The sequence below is a fragment of the Bidens hawaiensis genome, unplaced genomic scaffold (assembly GCF_021521415.1).
Source record: "Bidens hawaiensis isolate Kalapana, Puna unplaced genomic scaffold, B.hawaiensis_p1.1 tig00003760_1, whole genome shotgun sequence".
In the NCBI taxonomy this organism is placed as follows: Eukaryota; Viridiplantae; Streptophyta; class Magnoliopsida; order Asterales; family Asteraceae; genus Bidens; species Bidens hawaiensis.
The window spans coordinates 949,094-965,515 of record NW_027491216.1 but is presented as its reverse complement, the minus strand read 5'-3'; positions in this window follow the sequence as shown (position 1 = coordinate 965,515).

The following is a 16,422-nucleotide window of genomic DNA, read 5'->3' as shown; positions in this document are numbered from 1 at the left end:
GGGGAATGGACATAGTGTGTAAACTCCCTACTGCTCCAGGGGGAAAAGTCTTCATGTTAGCAATGACAGACTATTTCTCTAAATGGATCGAAGCTTAGGCTTTCCATCAAGTTAGGGAAAAGGAAGTTATATCCTTTATCAAACGTAACATTATAACCAGATTTGGAAGTCCTTCCGAAATTATATGTGATAATGGTTCCCAATTTATTGGGAAAAGAACTACTAACTTTTGAAAAGAACTACTAACTTTTGTGACAGCTGGGGAATCAAAATGATCACTTCAACACCAGTCCATCCACAAGCAAATGGCCAAGCAGAATCAAGCAACAAAATCATCATCAACAACCTGAAGAAAAAGCTTGGAGCAAAGAAAGGAAAATGGGCTGAGGAACTACCCTATGTGCTTTGGGCAGATAGGACAACTCCGAAGAATGTCACAGGACAAACGCCGTTCTCATTAGTCTTTGGAGCTGAAGCATTGATCCCCACTGAAATGGTGTATCCAACAGCCAGAACAAGCATCCGTGATTCTCAGACAAATGACGAGAATCTTGTCCAAGACCTAGATACTGTGGAAGAAATTAGAGATCAAGCAAGATTCAGGATGGCCGCTTACCAACAAAAGATAGCTGGTGCATACAACAAGAATTTCAGAATTAGAAGATTCGAAGTTGGCGATTTAGTTCTTCGAAAGGCATTCCAGAATACAACTAATCCCGCTTACGGGAAGTTAGCACCGAAATGGGAGGGCCCTTATCTGATTGAAGCCGAAGCTGGAAAGGGGGCATATCGTTTGATGAATATGGAAGGAGACACACTCCCAAGGGCTTGGAATGCGATTCATCTTAAAAAGTATTTTTGTGGATCAGGATCCTGGATCCTAATCATTTACCTTAGTCCATTACTTGGTAAAATTTTACTTTATGTTTATATATGTTATCTTAGATTCTTGTTTTGTCAAATATGTCAAGTTGCAGAAATGCCGAGCAATAGGGCCCTCAAGTGGAAAAAACGGGTTGGCCAACTCTCTCTTAAGTTTAATCAGCCTTGTCGCCAGGTTTATAAGGTTTTCACCTTATCTCCTGAATTAGGGTTTCCACACCCTCGCCTGGAGCGCACGATTATCCGGGTATGATTGGAGGCTGTGGGACCAGTGCACTATACGTGGTTGACAATTTCATGGCTAAAAATCATATCTTGGATCCTACGAATTAAATGGTAGACGTACCATATACACAAGTTAAGGTCAACGCCGGGTTAGGCTCGTCACTGCGTAAATTTAGGCCAATGCCAAGGATCGGCTCGTCGCTCGTATTTATTGGGCTTATCCCCACGTTTAATTGGGCTTTCCCCCACGTTTAATTGGACTTGTCCCCATGTTTAATTGGGCTAGTCCCCAAGATAGTTGGATTTAAATCCGACTTTTCTAACTATTACGTTTTCTTTTGCTTATTTGTTCTATCAGGTAAAAAATACAGGAAGAAAGTCCCAAGTATAAAGTATCCTCTGTCCTAGTAACACAGACGATAAAGCAAAAGCCAAAACAGTTATATTATTATATGCAAGATAAAAAGGTGATCCGGGCTTCCCCAGCAAAACGTGAACCATCCACCCGGATCAAACTACGTCAAAGTTCATGCAGAAATTTAAAAGACAAAGGCGGTTAAGGCTTCATCCCCATATAGCTAAGGATCCCTCCACCTTAACCACCTTTGATAATTGTCTTATGGATCACAGATCCTAAGGATTACCACTACCATTGTCCATACAAACCATCAACAAAAACCATTTAAACTTCATAAAAAATGGGCTCCGGCCTTGTCTTCATATCCATCATCGCCCATTACGCCAGCTACTCCTTAGCTACATCACCATCACCTTCACCAGCCTCCTTGACCTCCAATGCATCATCCTTGACACCGCTCGTCCCAGCATCCTCGATCCTCTTCTCGCCCCTTGAACCCTCGCTTTCGTCACCAAACCCGGCCAGAGCCTTCTCCCGCATAGCCACATTCTAAGTGGACCTATCGAAGTTAAGATCCTCAGCCTCTGCAGCCATCTTGATCCTGGCCGTTAACACTGCCTTGCTAGCCCACACCTTGGCCTGCTCGGTAACCTCAACCACTTGCTCCTGAGCTCTGATGTTAGCCAGAGCCAGCTTATCCTCCAGGGTGCCCTTCTCAATCTGAAGTTCCATGATCAGCTTATCCTTTAAGGATATCCCGGCACGATACTTGGCTAGCTCCCTCTCAGTGTTGGCCACGTTTTCATCATACAGAGCCTTGAAATTAGCCACAGCCTGCAAGAAGGTTATAAGTTAAAGACACAACCAAAATATTTATGACTATGAAAAGAGGATCCTTACTTCTGAAAGTTGATCGAACACATCCTAAGCACTGTGGACTTCCACGTCAGGGTCCAGTTTTCTCTTCACGGTGGCCTTAGAACGAGTCATCATGATCTTTGGCGGTACAAGGCTGGGGCTCTTCATGGGCTTCTTCTCAGAGGAATGAGATGAAATGAGGCTGTCAACATCCTCTAACTGGAAATGACCCGGCAGATTCTTAGAAGGCTTGGATGATGACTTCTGTGCACTTGCCCGAAAAAAGATAAGCTATACACAATCTATTGTTTTTCCTTATTTTTACTAAGTTTATGAATAAGGAATAAATTCTAACTTACTGGACATGGTTTCTAAAGAACTTGCAGTCTTCTCGGCTAAATCACATAGTTCTTCACCAACAATTTTGAAGGTCCGGTCAAAAGGATAGAAAGACAGAAACGCCTTTGCCTTCTTAACACTGTCTGGGATAACGGCAAGATCTGAAATGTTGGACACTGCACAAGAAACAACAAACCAACGGTCAGCCAATCAATAATATCGGGATCACCTATCCTCTGATCCACTATCCTACCCTTCAGGATCCAGCGAGTTGGTAAAGAATTCCCGTTTGGAATACTGTCTCTGAAGACGAAGAAGAATTGGTTCTTCTAACTTTGATCGCTGTTGGCAGTCCTATTGACCGGAAGAGGCTGAAAAGGTCTGCTTTTAAAAAGGAATCTGCTAGAACCATGGGTTACAAGGCTATATAGGTAAGAAAGGGCTTAGAGAGTAAAGTCGAGGTCTTGTTCCACAATCAGTCTTTTGATGGCGTATAAGGTCCTCTACATCATCGGCATAGCCTGAATATAGCTAATACCGGTGAAGGAAAAGAAGGTAGTCGTAAGATCAGGGAACGGATACTAGAAGCCAAGAAGGAATGGAAGTGCTGGAAAAAAAACCCAGTCACTGGAGATATGGTCACTTCTAACATGAGGGTCATAAGGCCTAAAAATGGTTCCTTCGGGAAGGCAAGCGGATATGCTCTCAATACCCTCATTAATGAATTTACAGATTTCGGATGAGAGGTCTTTGAGAAGATCTTGGGACCTAAGTTCAGAAACCACTTCCCTAGGGTTCGAGCAATAGAAGGCTTTCAAGTTTTTCTTCGGCATGTTGGAAAAACTAAATACAATGAAAAAAAATTGTGAGAGAAGAAAGCGGAATACCTGAGGATTATAGTCACCGGAGTATAACTTCGAAGATAATAAAGGAGAAGTTATAAGGGTTGAAGTCCTATTTATCGGGGATAATGACACAAGGGTGGCCGAAGATCGCGACTAATCCTAATCGAAGGTTACGGCACGGCTTTCTCGGGATAAACATGACAGCTGTTCCCCATTCACACCTATCATGTTGGGGAAATTGTTGGGACCAGGATCTTTGATCCTCGAAAATCAAGTATCATTGGCAACTGTTAGCAGGACTAAGTATCTTTAGTGGTTCAAGGATCCTCAACAGTCAATTTCAGTTATATTCTAATCTATTTTTTCAGATAAAACACGTGCTAACTGGAAATTCCTATTCTTGCGGACAAGATATTTTACCTGGTCTTCCCCTCTCGTCCATGCTCTTGAATGGTCAAGTTGAAGAAGTAAACGAACGTGGCTGAACTTATAGCTTAGTTAGTTACTAGCCGTTATACTTACTTGTATATATACATTGAGTGATAGCTGATTAACACACAACACTTTTAGCACTGGGTGTTCATAGAAAACACTTGTATTCACGATCAGCTATCATTCCACCATTTGTAACCTTTTCGAGCTCAATATAATTGGTAGTGATAGTTTTCACTACCCGAGGTTTTTATGCCGGAAGGATACTAGTTACCAAGGGCTTTTCCTCGTATAAATCTCGTTGTCCAACCTTTACAATTACTACTTTGATTATTTTGTTCATACAAGCACCAATCCTCACATACGAATTTGGTTACGTGATGCTTAGACTGATTTTTGACCAAAACAGTTTGGCGCCCACCGTGGGGCCTCTGGTGCTTTAATCACAAAAAATCCTTACCTCTATTCAATCCTTTATTATCACTCACTCAATGGCCTCCCAAGGAAAAGCTATTCCCAAAACTGCTGCTTTGATTGTCCCAGCTCAAGTGACTTTTCCACCGCTGCCTGGCCCTACAAAGCCACAAAAGCCAGTAACTGTTGCTCAGAAGAAGGAGACTGCTGTTTTCTCCAGATCGAAATCCACTACTGTCTCCCAAACGGTAAATGCTAACAATGATGTCTCTGTTTTGTGTTCACAGATGAAGAGCTATATGGAGCAGCAGAACAAGACTAATAAGAGGATCCTCTACGAGATCGAGGAAATCAGAAGGACTAAAAAGGCTGCTGAAAACACAAGCCCCATTATGCCGAGGATGCTTGATTTCTGCACTCCGGATTTCCCTGACCAAAGGTGCCCAACATCCACTTATCCTCAGCAAGGATCCTCGGACCTCTCCCAGAAAAAATTCTCTGACCAATATTCGCAAGGATCCTCTATCCTTCAACAAAGATCATTGGGATAACCTTTAAGATTCTTCAATCACCATTTGCAAGGATCCTTATCATTCTAACCTGAACCGTTAGGATTCCGCCAAGGATCCTCCAACCAACAACTTCAAGGATCCTCAGTCTTTCAACCAGGATCCTTGGGTTTCCAAAAAGAATCCATCATCCATCGGCGTCCAGAATCCTACTATCGTTATGGAAAAGAACGTCTGAAGGAACCTCGGTCCAGGCCATTGGAGGTCCATGAAGGCGACTTCATACCCATGCAAACCGCTGCTCCTACTGGACCAACTTTTGATACTGAAACAGTGTACCCCGGACGCAGCTATGGAGCTAGATCTTTTGATCACACGAGAGGTAACATTTATGATAAATCTAACTTTTGGCGCTAATCATGCTGGTATGCAGGATACTGGGATCAACCAAACCATAGCCCGTGAGCTACAAAAGCTCAAGGATATGATATCGAGTGTGCCTGGAGTCATCAAACCTATTCCCAAAGTTCCAGCAGGAAGCCACAACATATCCAGGTTTGCTCCACCAATTTGTGATGCCGAGATACCAAAGCGCTTTACTGCCCCTAGTATGAAGTTATATGATGGGTCCACGGATCCTGAGGAACATGTAGCCTTATATCGCGAAAGAATGGAAATCAACCCGATTCCAGATAGGTTGAAGGAAGCTTGCTTGAGTAAGGGCTTTGGCTCAACCCTCACTGGATCCGCCCTTAAATGGCTGCTAAGTCTTCCTCCTTACTTTATTATTTCCTTTTCCCATTTGATTAATCTGTTTAATAGTCAATTTTCATGCAGTAGATCCTTTGAAAAATTGACTAGTGATTTATATAGAGTTGTCAAACCACGTGGGTAACCTCTTAGGCAGTTCCTTACAAGGTTTGGAAGAGAGGCTTTGGAAATTCCAAATTTGGATGTCCCGACAGTTATTGAGGCATTCAAAATGGGGTTACAAAAGGACTCTCCATTTTATCAAGATCTTGTGATGAACCCTTGCAGAAATTTAGATGAAGTGCGAAACAGAGCTTTAAGATTAATCAGGTTGGAGGAGGATCAAAGAATACAAGATCAACTAAGCACTCCAGTGAAAAAGGAGTCTCAAGGCAAGAAGCAAGGATCCTACTTCAGGAACAGCAACTCTAAGCCATACAATAAACCAAATGGTCAAAAGATCAACGCTGTAGAAGAGGAGGAGGATGACAAAGATTGTCCAAGAATATCCGATTATTGCTTCTCCATAGATATGGGAGGAGTGATGCTTGCTGTTAGGAACTTGGGCGACAATGCAAGATGGCCAAGGAAAAATGAGAAGGCACCACCCCCGAGAGACAAATCGAAATGGTGTGCCTTTCACGAAGACTTCGGCCATATAACCGAGGATTGCATAGCCTTAGAAAGGAAATAAGCTATCTCCTTTGCAAGGGTTATCTCAAGGAGTTGTTCGGAAGAAAAAAGCCCAGCAACCAGGATCCTGATCCAGTTCCGGAAAAGGCTGCTCCACCTCCCCCTGACGCTCAAGTTATCAACATGATCTTTGGAGGATCTGACATTTGTGGAACATCATACTCAGCTGCAAAGAAGTACGCCAAAGAATGCAAACTGGAGAATGGCGAAAGGCCGATCAGGACTTCCACAACAACCGAGCAAAGAGTTATCTCCTTCGACGAGGATGATCGAGTCAATGTTCAGGATCCTCACCATGACGGTTTAGTCATTACTTTATTTATTTCTAAGCATTATGTACGCAGGATACTCATTAATATCATCTAACTAGAAGTACTTAGAAGGATGAATATCCCAGAGTCGGAAATTGTCCCACGATCTTTGGTTCTTGTGGGATTCAGTGGAGAAACGAAGAACACATTGGGGGATATCAAATTACCCGTATATATAGAGAGAGTAAATTATGTTAAAAAATTTTGTGTTATAGATTCCTTGTCTTGTTGCATTGTTATTCTTGGCAGGCCATGGATACACGAAATGAAGGCGGTTCCCTCTACCTACCACCAGTGTGTAAAACTCCCTACCCTGTGGGGGATAGCAAAGATCGAGAGGGACCAGCAAGACACTAAAGACTACTACACTTCTTCAATGAATCCTACAAAAAAGCTGAGAGAAGCATAGCAATTACAGAAAGCGAGAAGAAATGTCATGGAGACTAGGGAACAAGACTCTAAGGAAGTGGTCTTGCATCCAGAGGATCCTGATGGCAAAGTCCTAATAGGTGTTGAAATACAAGAATCCATTGAAAAGGATCTAGTATCCTTCTTACACCGAAGAAAGTCGACCTTTGCGTGGAAGCACGAAGATATGACAGGTATTTCTAAAGATGTAATAACCCATAAACTTGAAATTGATCCTTCTTTCAGACCTATTCACCAAAAGAGGAGGAAATTTGCTCCTGAAAGAAACGCGATCATCCAAGAAAAGGTACAGAAACTACTAAAGGCAGGTATGATTAGAGAAGTAAAATATCCAAAATGGTTAGCCAATGTGGTTGTAGTTCAAAAGAAAAATGGAAAGTGGAGGGTATGTGTCGATTTTACTGACTTAAATAAGGCATGTCCCAAGGATCCTTTCCTTCTTCCCCACATTGACTCCATGGTGCATGCTACCGCAGGGCATGAAATTTTGACCTTTATGGATGCTTCCTAAGGATTTCAACAAATCCAGATGGAACCATCTGACCAAGAGGATACAACGTTTATAACCCCTACGGGCATATATTGTTATGTTGCTATGCCGTTTGGTCTTAGAAATGCAGGTGCTACATATCAGAGACTAGTCAACATGATGTTCAAGGAACAGTTGGGAGACACCATGGAAGTCTACATCGACGACATGGTGGTAGAGTCAAAGAAGGCGGAGAACCACCTTAAGGATTTGGAAGTAGCTTTTGACATCTTTGACAAATACAACATGAAGCTAAATCCTTCTAAATGTGTATTTGGTGTCAAAGCCGGTAAGTTCCTGGGGTATTTGGTAAATAAAAGGGGGATAGAAGCAAGTCCAGAGCAAATCCAAGCCATCTTGAACCTCAAATCTCCAACAAACGTTAAGAGGTACAAAATGGTCATGAGTACAAAGGGGGGCGTATGATCATTCTTATTGAGGCAACCACTTGCTGAGCACATAATCAAGTAAGCACATATAACACACAAGTCCACGATATGAATTGCAGTTTAATAGCTGAGTATAAAATCGGTTTGCGTTTAGTAGGATATATATACTACCCCCAAAAGTAAAAGCGTTAAAAAGGGGGTGTGAAAAACTCACCTTATCAATTGAGGTAAAACGGGAATCCGAAAGCGTTGATAAGATTAATAACGAAAAAAGAACCGAAGGCGTCACGAACACCAAGATGAGCGATCCGTACTAACTATGATAAAGTAATACAAGACTTAATCGCTAATCTTACGGGATTATTTATTGTGTAAACTTATATCGAGAATTAATTAATAATATAGCTTTTGATTTATGTTTTAACGGCAACTAGGGTGTTTTGGTCAAAAATTAACAACAATTATTTCGTAACCAAATTAGTAATCGGGACTTGATACTTGTATGAAATGAACGTAAAAGTGCTTGAACACGGGGATTTGTTGCGAGGGAAAAACCCGTTATCCTTAGGATAACAAGCAAAAACCCCGGGCGGTGAAAACTATCACCACCGGTTTATTAATAATAAAGGTGTTTACAATTGTGGAGCTCAAACTTGATCGTGATTACAGAGAATGCAAGTACTAGTAAGTTCTCGAGCACTAGAGTGTGTGTGTTATGATCCGTATAGAGCTCTATTTTTACAAAAATAAAACTAACAAGAAGTCCTATATTTAAGGAAGCTTTTAGACTAAATCAATTAGCCGTTAATTCCGTTAGATTGCATGTTTCCTTAGTTGCCACGCTCTAATAACAGTAAGTGCGAGTCCTCGGGAGATCAAGCAACGGTCTTTAACCTGGTAAACATGGAAAGTAGCAAATATCGTGTTAGTTATATAATGTAATTAGGATACCAGTTACCTTGGAGGATACCACATCCTGGATTCGTTCCGAATATAATCTTTGCTGAGGATACTGAAAATCCGTGCCCTCACATTTGTCCCCAAATTTTAACGGCTTTAGATATGCACTACAGCTGTAAAAGTTTTGAATTTTGAATTTCAAATCTTCGCATGCGTGGTAGATTGTTGATGCACGTGTCACTCATCCCCCCTTTGGGTAAACCCTAGGCCGGCCTTATAATTACTTGGATAAATAACATTTCCATCCATCTTCTCTTCTATCCAGGTAACTTCTCTCTTTTCTTTCTTTATCTTCGCGAAATCATGAGTCCAAAGCTTTCTTCTTCCGGTATTGAGGATTTTTTGTCTTAGAATCTCCTCGCTAGTGCTGCGAACGAGATATGTATTTTTGGAAAAACCGATATCGCGAACCTTCGATCTTGGGGTTGTTTTCCTGCTGGAACTGTTTTCCGACCTTTTGATGCCGCTTTATCTTCTGATTTTGTTTCTAAAACCTGGATTTGTTTCCCGTTTTTGCCGTTTAAAAAATCGGTTTTTCTTACCCATTTCCTGCCTTCACCACCGAGTTCTTTTCCAAAACGGGTCTTAGTTATGCCCAAACCATGCCCATGGTTTGGAGGACCTTGTTCGTTTTGGAGAGTTTAATTGCTGACCATGCCCTAGATCTTACCCTTTCAGAGCTTGCTTCAGTGTATGACATTCGCAGCCATGGGTCTTCAAGATATCTCCTTAAAATTAAATCCGGTCGATCTCCGTTGGTTTTGAAAAACACCCAGAATAATGATCTGTGGAATAGACAATTTTTCTTTGTTAGGAGAGATTCTCTTCCACAGCCCGATACCCTTTCGTATCTCTGGGTTTCCAAAAGTAGGATACTATATCTTGAAAATATATGCTGACATCTTTGTAACTGATATATATTCTTTGGTTTTTTGCAGCTTTGAAGCTCTTTGAGATCGCTCCTCCCACCAGAGAAACCGAGGATAAGATTGCGTCCTTCTTTCTTATTGACGAGGAAGAGAGAACGTTTTATCTTCAGTCAAGCTTTCAAGAATCATCTCCGTCCTCGAGTTCCGTTATGTCTGGTAAGAAACATTCGAGATGTTAGTATGATTTTTAAGGATCAGAGATACTAACCTGTGTATTTGTAGGCAAGTCTGCTTCTGCTTTTGCTCTTGAAGATATTGACAGCATGGTATCCACCCGAAGCACCATCAAGAAGGAACATGTCCACAGTTCTATCCTGCAACCTGAAGGCAGCCGCGGAAAGGGCTTTAAAAAGTGGAAGAGTCAAGAGACTAGTGAATCCATTCCCGTGCACGATGTTGATTTCCATGATGTCGTGAATAAGACTCAGCAGGTATTTTTTTCAGTTTATCACGATCTCCTATATTTTGAAGATTATTTATATTGAGGATTCTTTATCCTTGTAGGGCCTTGAGTATCTTTCCTCCCGGTTCGCTGCCATGAGCCTCGAACTCCATGAAGCCCACACTTGTATCTCCGAACTGATGAAGATAGGGGTCACAAAGACCAGTCTTCTTGATAAGAAGACCAAAGAGCTGGACGACGTGAATCTGGAGATGTCACTGGCCAAGAAGGAGTTGGTCCATCAAGAGGCTAAATGCTTGGTAAAGGTTTACGAGGCTATGGAGGGGGTGAAAAAGTCTGCTGCTGTTTCCGTGTTTCAATCCCGGCTCAGGATGGCTAAGGAAGCGAAGGAAGCTGGTCTGGACACTCCCTTTTGGGATGTAGCTGGTTGGGTGAGGGTCTTGGCCGAGCTGAATGGGGAAACGGTGGAGGAGGCTGGTCCGAGCGGAGCGGAGAAGGTTGCGGAGGAGGCAGTGGAGGCGGTGAAGGCAGTTGGTGATGAGGTGCAATTGGGCATTGATGGCGGTAAAGAAAAAGCTTGAGCCCAATTTTTATATGTTTGTGTTTGGTGTTGGGTTGTAATGGTCGTTGAACAATTTACTTTTCTGTTTTGAACAACATTATGCGTAGGATATTTGGATACATGAGTGGAGGGATCTTGATTTTTCAAGACGAAGCCCATGTTATCTTGACTTTTGGACATCTGGCAATATTTGGGTGGAGGGATCTTGGCTTTTCAAGACGAAATCCGGGTGTTGCCTTTTTAATTTCATGCACTTATGGTTAGTAATAACATAATCCTTTGGCTTTAAACATTATGTTCAAAAACTTGTAAGTTTTAGTTGGAATATTATATGTCTTCACTTTTTTGAAATAATTTGCTTCGAGGATAATGTATCCTGAAAAATACGCTTCTCGAAAATTTATATTTCCAGAAATTATATCTTTAAGACTTTGTTTTGAAATACTTTCAAGATTTAGAAGACATAATCAAAAGACTTATTAGGAATTATGAAATAATATATCTTAAGGATAATATATCCTTATGCCTTGTGTGAATTATTACAATCAAACCAAAAGATCATACCTTAAAATATAAATTGTTTAATAAAACTAAGTGTAAAGAGTACCTTTGTGGAGATTATTTATAAATCTGATAGGCTTACACGGGATGTCTCCAATCGTCGATTTTTCTAAGTATCGAGCTTCTGGGATTTTTCTTGGTTAAAAAAAACTTAGTAATCTTCTTAGATTTAGCGATCTGTCAAAACAAAGTTAGATAATTCTGGCGATAAAGTCCATTAACTGGAGATAAAGCCTTTTCACTGGCGACTAGGCAACTACTATAGAGACATGAAAATGTCTAAACTTGAGATAAAACTGGGGAAAGCCCAAACGCATGGGCATGATAATGCCAAGACTTTAGATAACACGAAGGTGTTATAAACCTTAGATAACATGAAAATGTTCTAAACCATATGTGTGACACGTCTGCCACTTATCTTAAGGATTCAGTATATAGCCAACAACAAACGGATTATCAGCTGGTCTGGTCCGCCTGCCTTGAACTATACCCGAATCATTGTGCGTTCCAGGCGGCATCAAAAGGTGAAGACCTTTAAACCTTTTGAGATATTCGGGATATCGTATTCGTGCGCTCTAGGCGTTCGATGGAAAGGTGAAAACCTTTTAACCTTTGGGGATATCAGGGATATCATATTCGTGTGGGAGGTGATCAGACTCTGACTGTTGTCGAGATAACGTATCCTTAGGATAATTGCAAAACACTAAGCTCTTGATGAGGGGTGGGTGTTAGCCTGGCTAACACCCCTCCGATGCTTAAGTCAGTAAACTTGATTTTGAGATAATAAAGTTAAAAATGTAAGAATAGATAAGGGAACATACCTTCATCTTAAGGATACTATCATACCAGTTAAGTATACTAACAAAAATACAACTTGAGGTGGATAGCATTCTAAGCTCTTGGTATAGGAACACCTTCCATAGTGATTAACCTGTAGGCCCCTTTTCCTGCCTCCGAATCAATCAGGTAAGGACCTTCCCACTTTGGAACTAGCTTTCCATCTGCTGGGTTAGTGGTATTCTGAAATGCTTTTCTTAACACCATATCTCCTACTAGGAATCTTCGAATTCTGATATTCTTGTTGTAGGATTTGGCTATTCTTTGTTGGTATGCTGCCATTCTGATCCTGGCGAGATCTCTGAGTTCATCAATGGTATCCAGATCTTCGGTAAGATATTTGTTGTTGGACTTAGTATCCTGGATGCTGGTTCTTGCTGTGAGGATCACCATCTCTGTTGGGATAACAGCTTCGGCCCCAAACACCAAGGAGAAAGGTGTTTTTCCCGTTGCATTTTTTGAAGTGGTTCTATAGGCCTAAAGAATAAATGGTAGTTCTTCAGCCCATTTTCCCTTCTTGGACCCTAATTTCTTCTTCAGATTGTTGATGATGATCTTGTTACTGGATTCTGCTTAACCATTAGCTTGAGGATGTACTGGAGTTGAAGTCAACATTTTGATTCCCCAACTTTCACAAAAGTTGGTCGTTCTTCTCCCGATGAACTGTGATCCATTGTCACAAACAATCTCTGCTGGGATACCGAGTCTTGTTAAGATGTTGCGTTTGATGAACGATATCACATCCTTTTCTTTGACTTGAACAGATGCCTCTGCTTCGATCCACTTGGAGAAGTAATCTGTCATGGCCAACATAAAGACTTTTCCACCAGGAGCCTTGGGCAGCTTTCCCACAATATCCATTCCCCATTTCATAAACGGCCACGGGGATATGATAGAATATAATGGTTATGCTGGTTGATGCGAGATGTTGCTGTGTCTTTGACAAGCGTCACACTTCTTGGAGAAATCCATTGCATCTTTCTTCATTGTTGGCCAGAAGTAAGCTGTCCTCAATATCTTGGATAATAAGGCCCTGCCCCCAGTGTGGTTTCCATAATCACCTTCATGTATATCCTTGAAAACTTCTTGTGCTTCTTGATTTTCCAAGCATATCAAGTGTGGACCTGCAAGTGATTTTATATATAACACATTATTTAGGATAATATACTGGGTTACCTTCATTCGGAATGCTCTAGGATTATCTCCTTCTGGGATCTCATTATCCTGGAGATACCGTATATGGGATGGGTCCAGAATACTGGATCGTTTTCAGTTCCTGAAGTCTCCATGATTTCATAGTTCTCCTTTGTTGCTAGAGTCAAGAAATGAACGGTGGGTATCCTGATATCATCTGGTATCTTGAGAGCTGATGCCAATTTTGCTAAGGCATCTGCTTCAGTGTTCTCTTCCCTTGGTACCTGCACTATATCAAATGTTTCGAAACACATGGCTAATTTCTCAACTATTTCTAAATACTTTGGTAGGTTTTCTGCATTCACTGCATAAGAGCCATTAAAATGGTTAGCTAATAACAAAGAATTAACATAAACTTGGAGATACCTAGCCTTCATATCCTTAGCTAATTGTAAACCAGCTATTAAGGCTTCGTATTCAACCTCATTATTAGTAGCTTGAAATTCACAAGATATGGATAGAGGTATAATGTCCCCCTGGGGCTATTTTAGCAGGATATCTAGAATTGTTCCTCTTATGTTGGAGGCACCATCTGTATGCAGAGTCCAGCTCTCCTTGATTTATGTAGAAATGTTATACGAACCTTTACGAGCCAGGAATATAGTCACAAATTGATACGTTAAGTTAAGTCTCGTGTTCATTTAATACGTTAATGGATGATTACATTATGATGATACATTAGGTGAGGAGAGAATCCGACAGCATAACGTTACATTAGATAAATATGGCACAGATCTCTATGCAAACTAACTATGGAAGGCCTATTTATAGGCATTCCTCATTCGTTATAACTGTAGTAACGAATGAGACCTCTCATTCGTTAACAAGGTTAACGAATAAGGTCTTTCCATAGCCCCATTCGCTAAACATCCTTAGCGAATGGGTATACCTTAATGAATGAGCTTTCATTCGTTACACCATAGTAAGGAATAGGCTCTTACATTAACGGATGAGCCTAGTCTAAACATTCGCTAAACATTCTTTAGCGAATGTGCCTTTATACATTAATATAAAGACTAAACTATCCCTAGCCTATTCGAACAGCTGCAGACACCAAATCAATGCACTTACAGACTCCCCCTTGTCCGTAGCTGTCGAATGCTTTCCAATACTTTAGACTTCAATACTTTAGTAACGAATACTTTAATGTCGAATACGTTAACAACGAGTACGTTAAAGTTGAATACTTTAACCGCTAATACTTTAACTGTATATCATCAGCCGTACAGCCAACCTCCCCCTTGGCTGATGATTCTCGGGCTTGTGCAAGCAGACAAAATATAACTCTTTGTAAGCAAACCAACAATTTGTAGCTACTCGTATCAGATCTCCCCCTCAAATAAGCATCTCTAGGTGATCATTCCGATCATCCAACTGGCATACGATATGATTCGATCAAACGAGTCAATCAGCAGCAAGTCATCGGCTATCTGTCGCACTGGTAAAAGAAAAATGTCTTTACATTTAACCTCATCACACATCTTCATGAACAACCCAATCACTCAACATCTTTCACTTAAGTCTTCACTCTCTCGATAACGTCTATCCAAAATATTACTCTTTGAAGCTCTTCGGCAACCAATACGCTTGGATGCACTAATGCTTTGGGCATATGATTTAGAGTTCCAACCTTCGTTTAATCAATCCCGAATGATCATATTCTTCAATCAGATGACAAGACTCGTATATTCCTCAATAAGATCAACCCGTTCAAGAATTGTCCCCTTCAACAGAAGCAATCTGCCGAATACTCGTAGCCAACATAGTCAGGATCAAAGTCCTTCAGAAAGAAGTAAACGGACAGACACTCGTATCCCACATAGTCAGGTTTCAATCTTGAACAAATCAATCACCAATCGAAGAACAAACACAGTCTTGAACTCGGTCAAACATAGCTTTGCAGTCACGAATTACCACCCGAATTGCAGTATTTTTTCAAGAAACACTTGCGAAGTAGGAAGATACCAATCGAATAAACTCTTTGAAATTTTTATCTCCCCATTTTCTTGACAAATTAGGCAAGGTATTGAACAATTCTTCAAAAATCTTCAATAAACGTCTCGTTAACTTAGTCGGTTACTCCCCCTCAGCCCCTCGATATGCGTGAAAAGTCGGCCGGAAAATATATCACCAAAATTTGCCAGAAGAGTGTCCCGCACATTTAAAATATCCTCGAAAAATTTCGTTTAAGAAAATTTTCCTAAAATACTCTTTTTTTACTCATTCATTTGAACAGATGACGAATGAGGTTTAATACTTTAACATCAACGAATGACACTCCTCATTCGTTACCCTTGAACGAATGAATCACATTCGTTATAAATAACCAAATTTTCCACATTCGTTAAATCTTGAACGAATAGGAACACATTCGTTACTCACATTCGTTATGGAACTGACGGATGTCAGAAAAAAAATAACGAATGAGTATTGATAACGAATGAGTTTATCTTCATAGCGAATAAGCACATAATGAATGAAGGTTACATTTGTTAAACCTTTTAACAAATGAGCTCATTCATTAAAACTCCGTAACGAATGAGTTTAAATTTAACTAATGAGCCGTTACTGTAGCCGGAAAACCAATTTTCATCGGAAAAAACTGTTACAGCGGCCGGAAACTTCAAATCTTCAAGCTCATCAATGGCAGTTTCATCCAAACATCATAATTAAAATCCAAATTCAACACAAAGTCTCGAATTTACATTACGATCATGATTCAATCATCAATATTAACTAAAAACACTCTGAATCATCATTCATGAAGATCAACTAGTAACCATGTCTGTCAATGGCATATTCATCAATTCATCACTATCTAAACATCAGAATACATTACGAGTGCTCGGATTTTGATCCTAAACACGAATTCATCATCAATTCCAATGGTTATCCACTGAATCCGTTCAATTTTGATCAAATACCGATGAACACGAAGATAATGAACTAGTACGTATCATGAGCAACCTCCGGCTCTGATACCAGTTGTAGAAACGTTATACGAACGTTTACG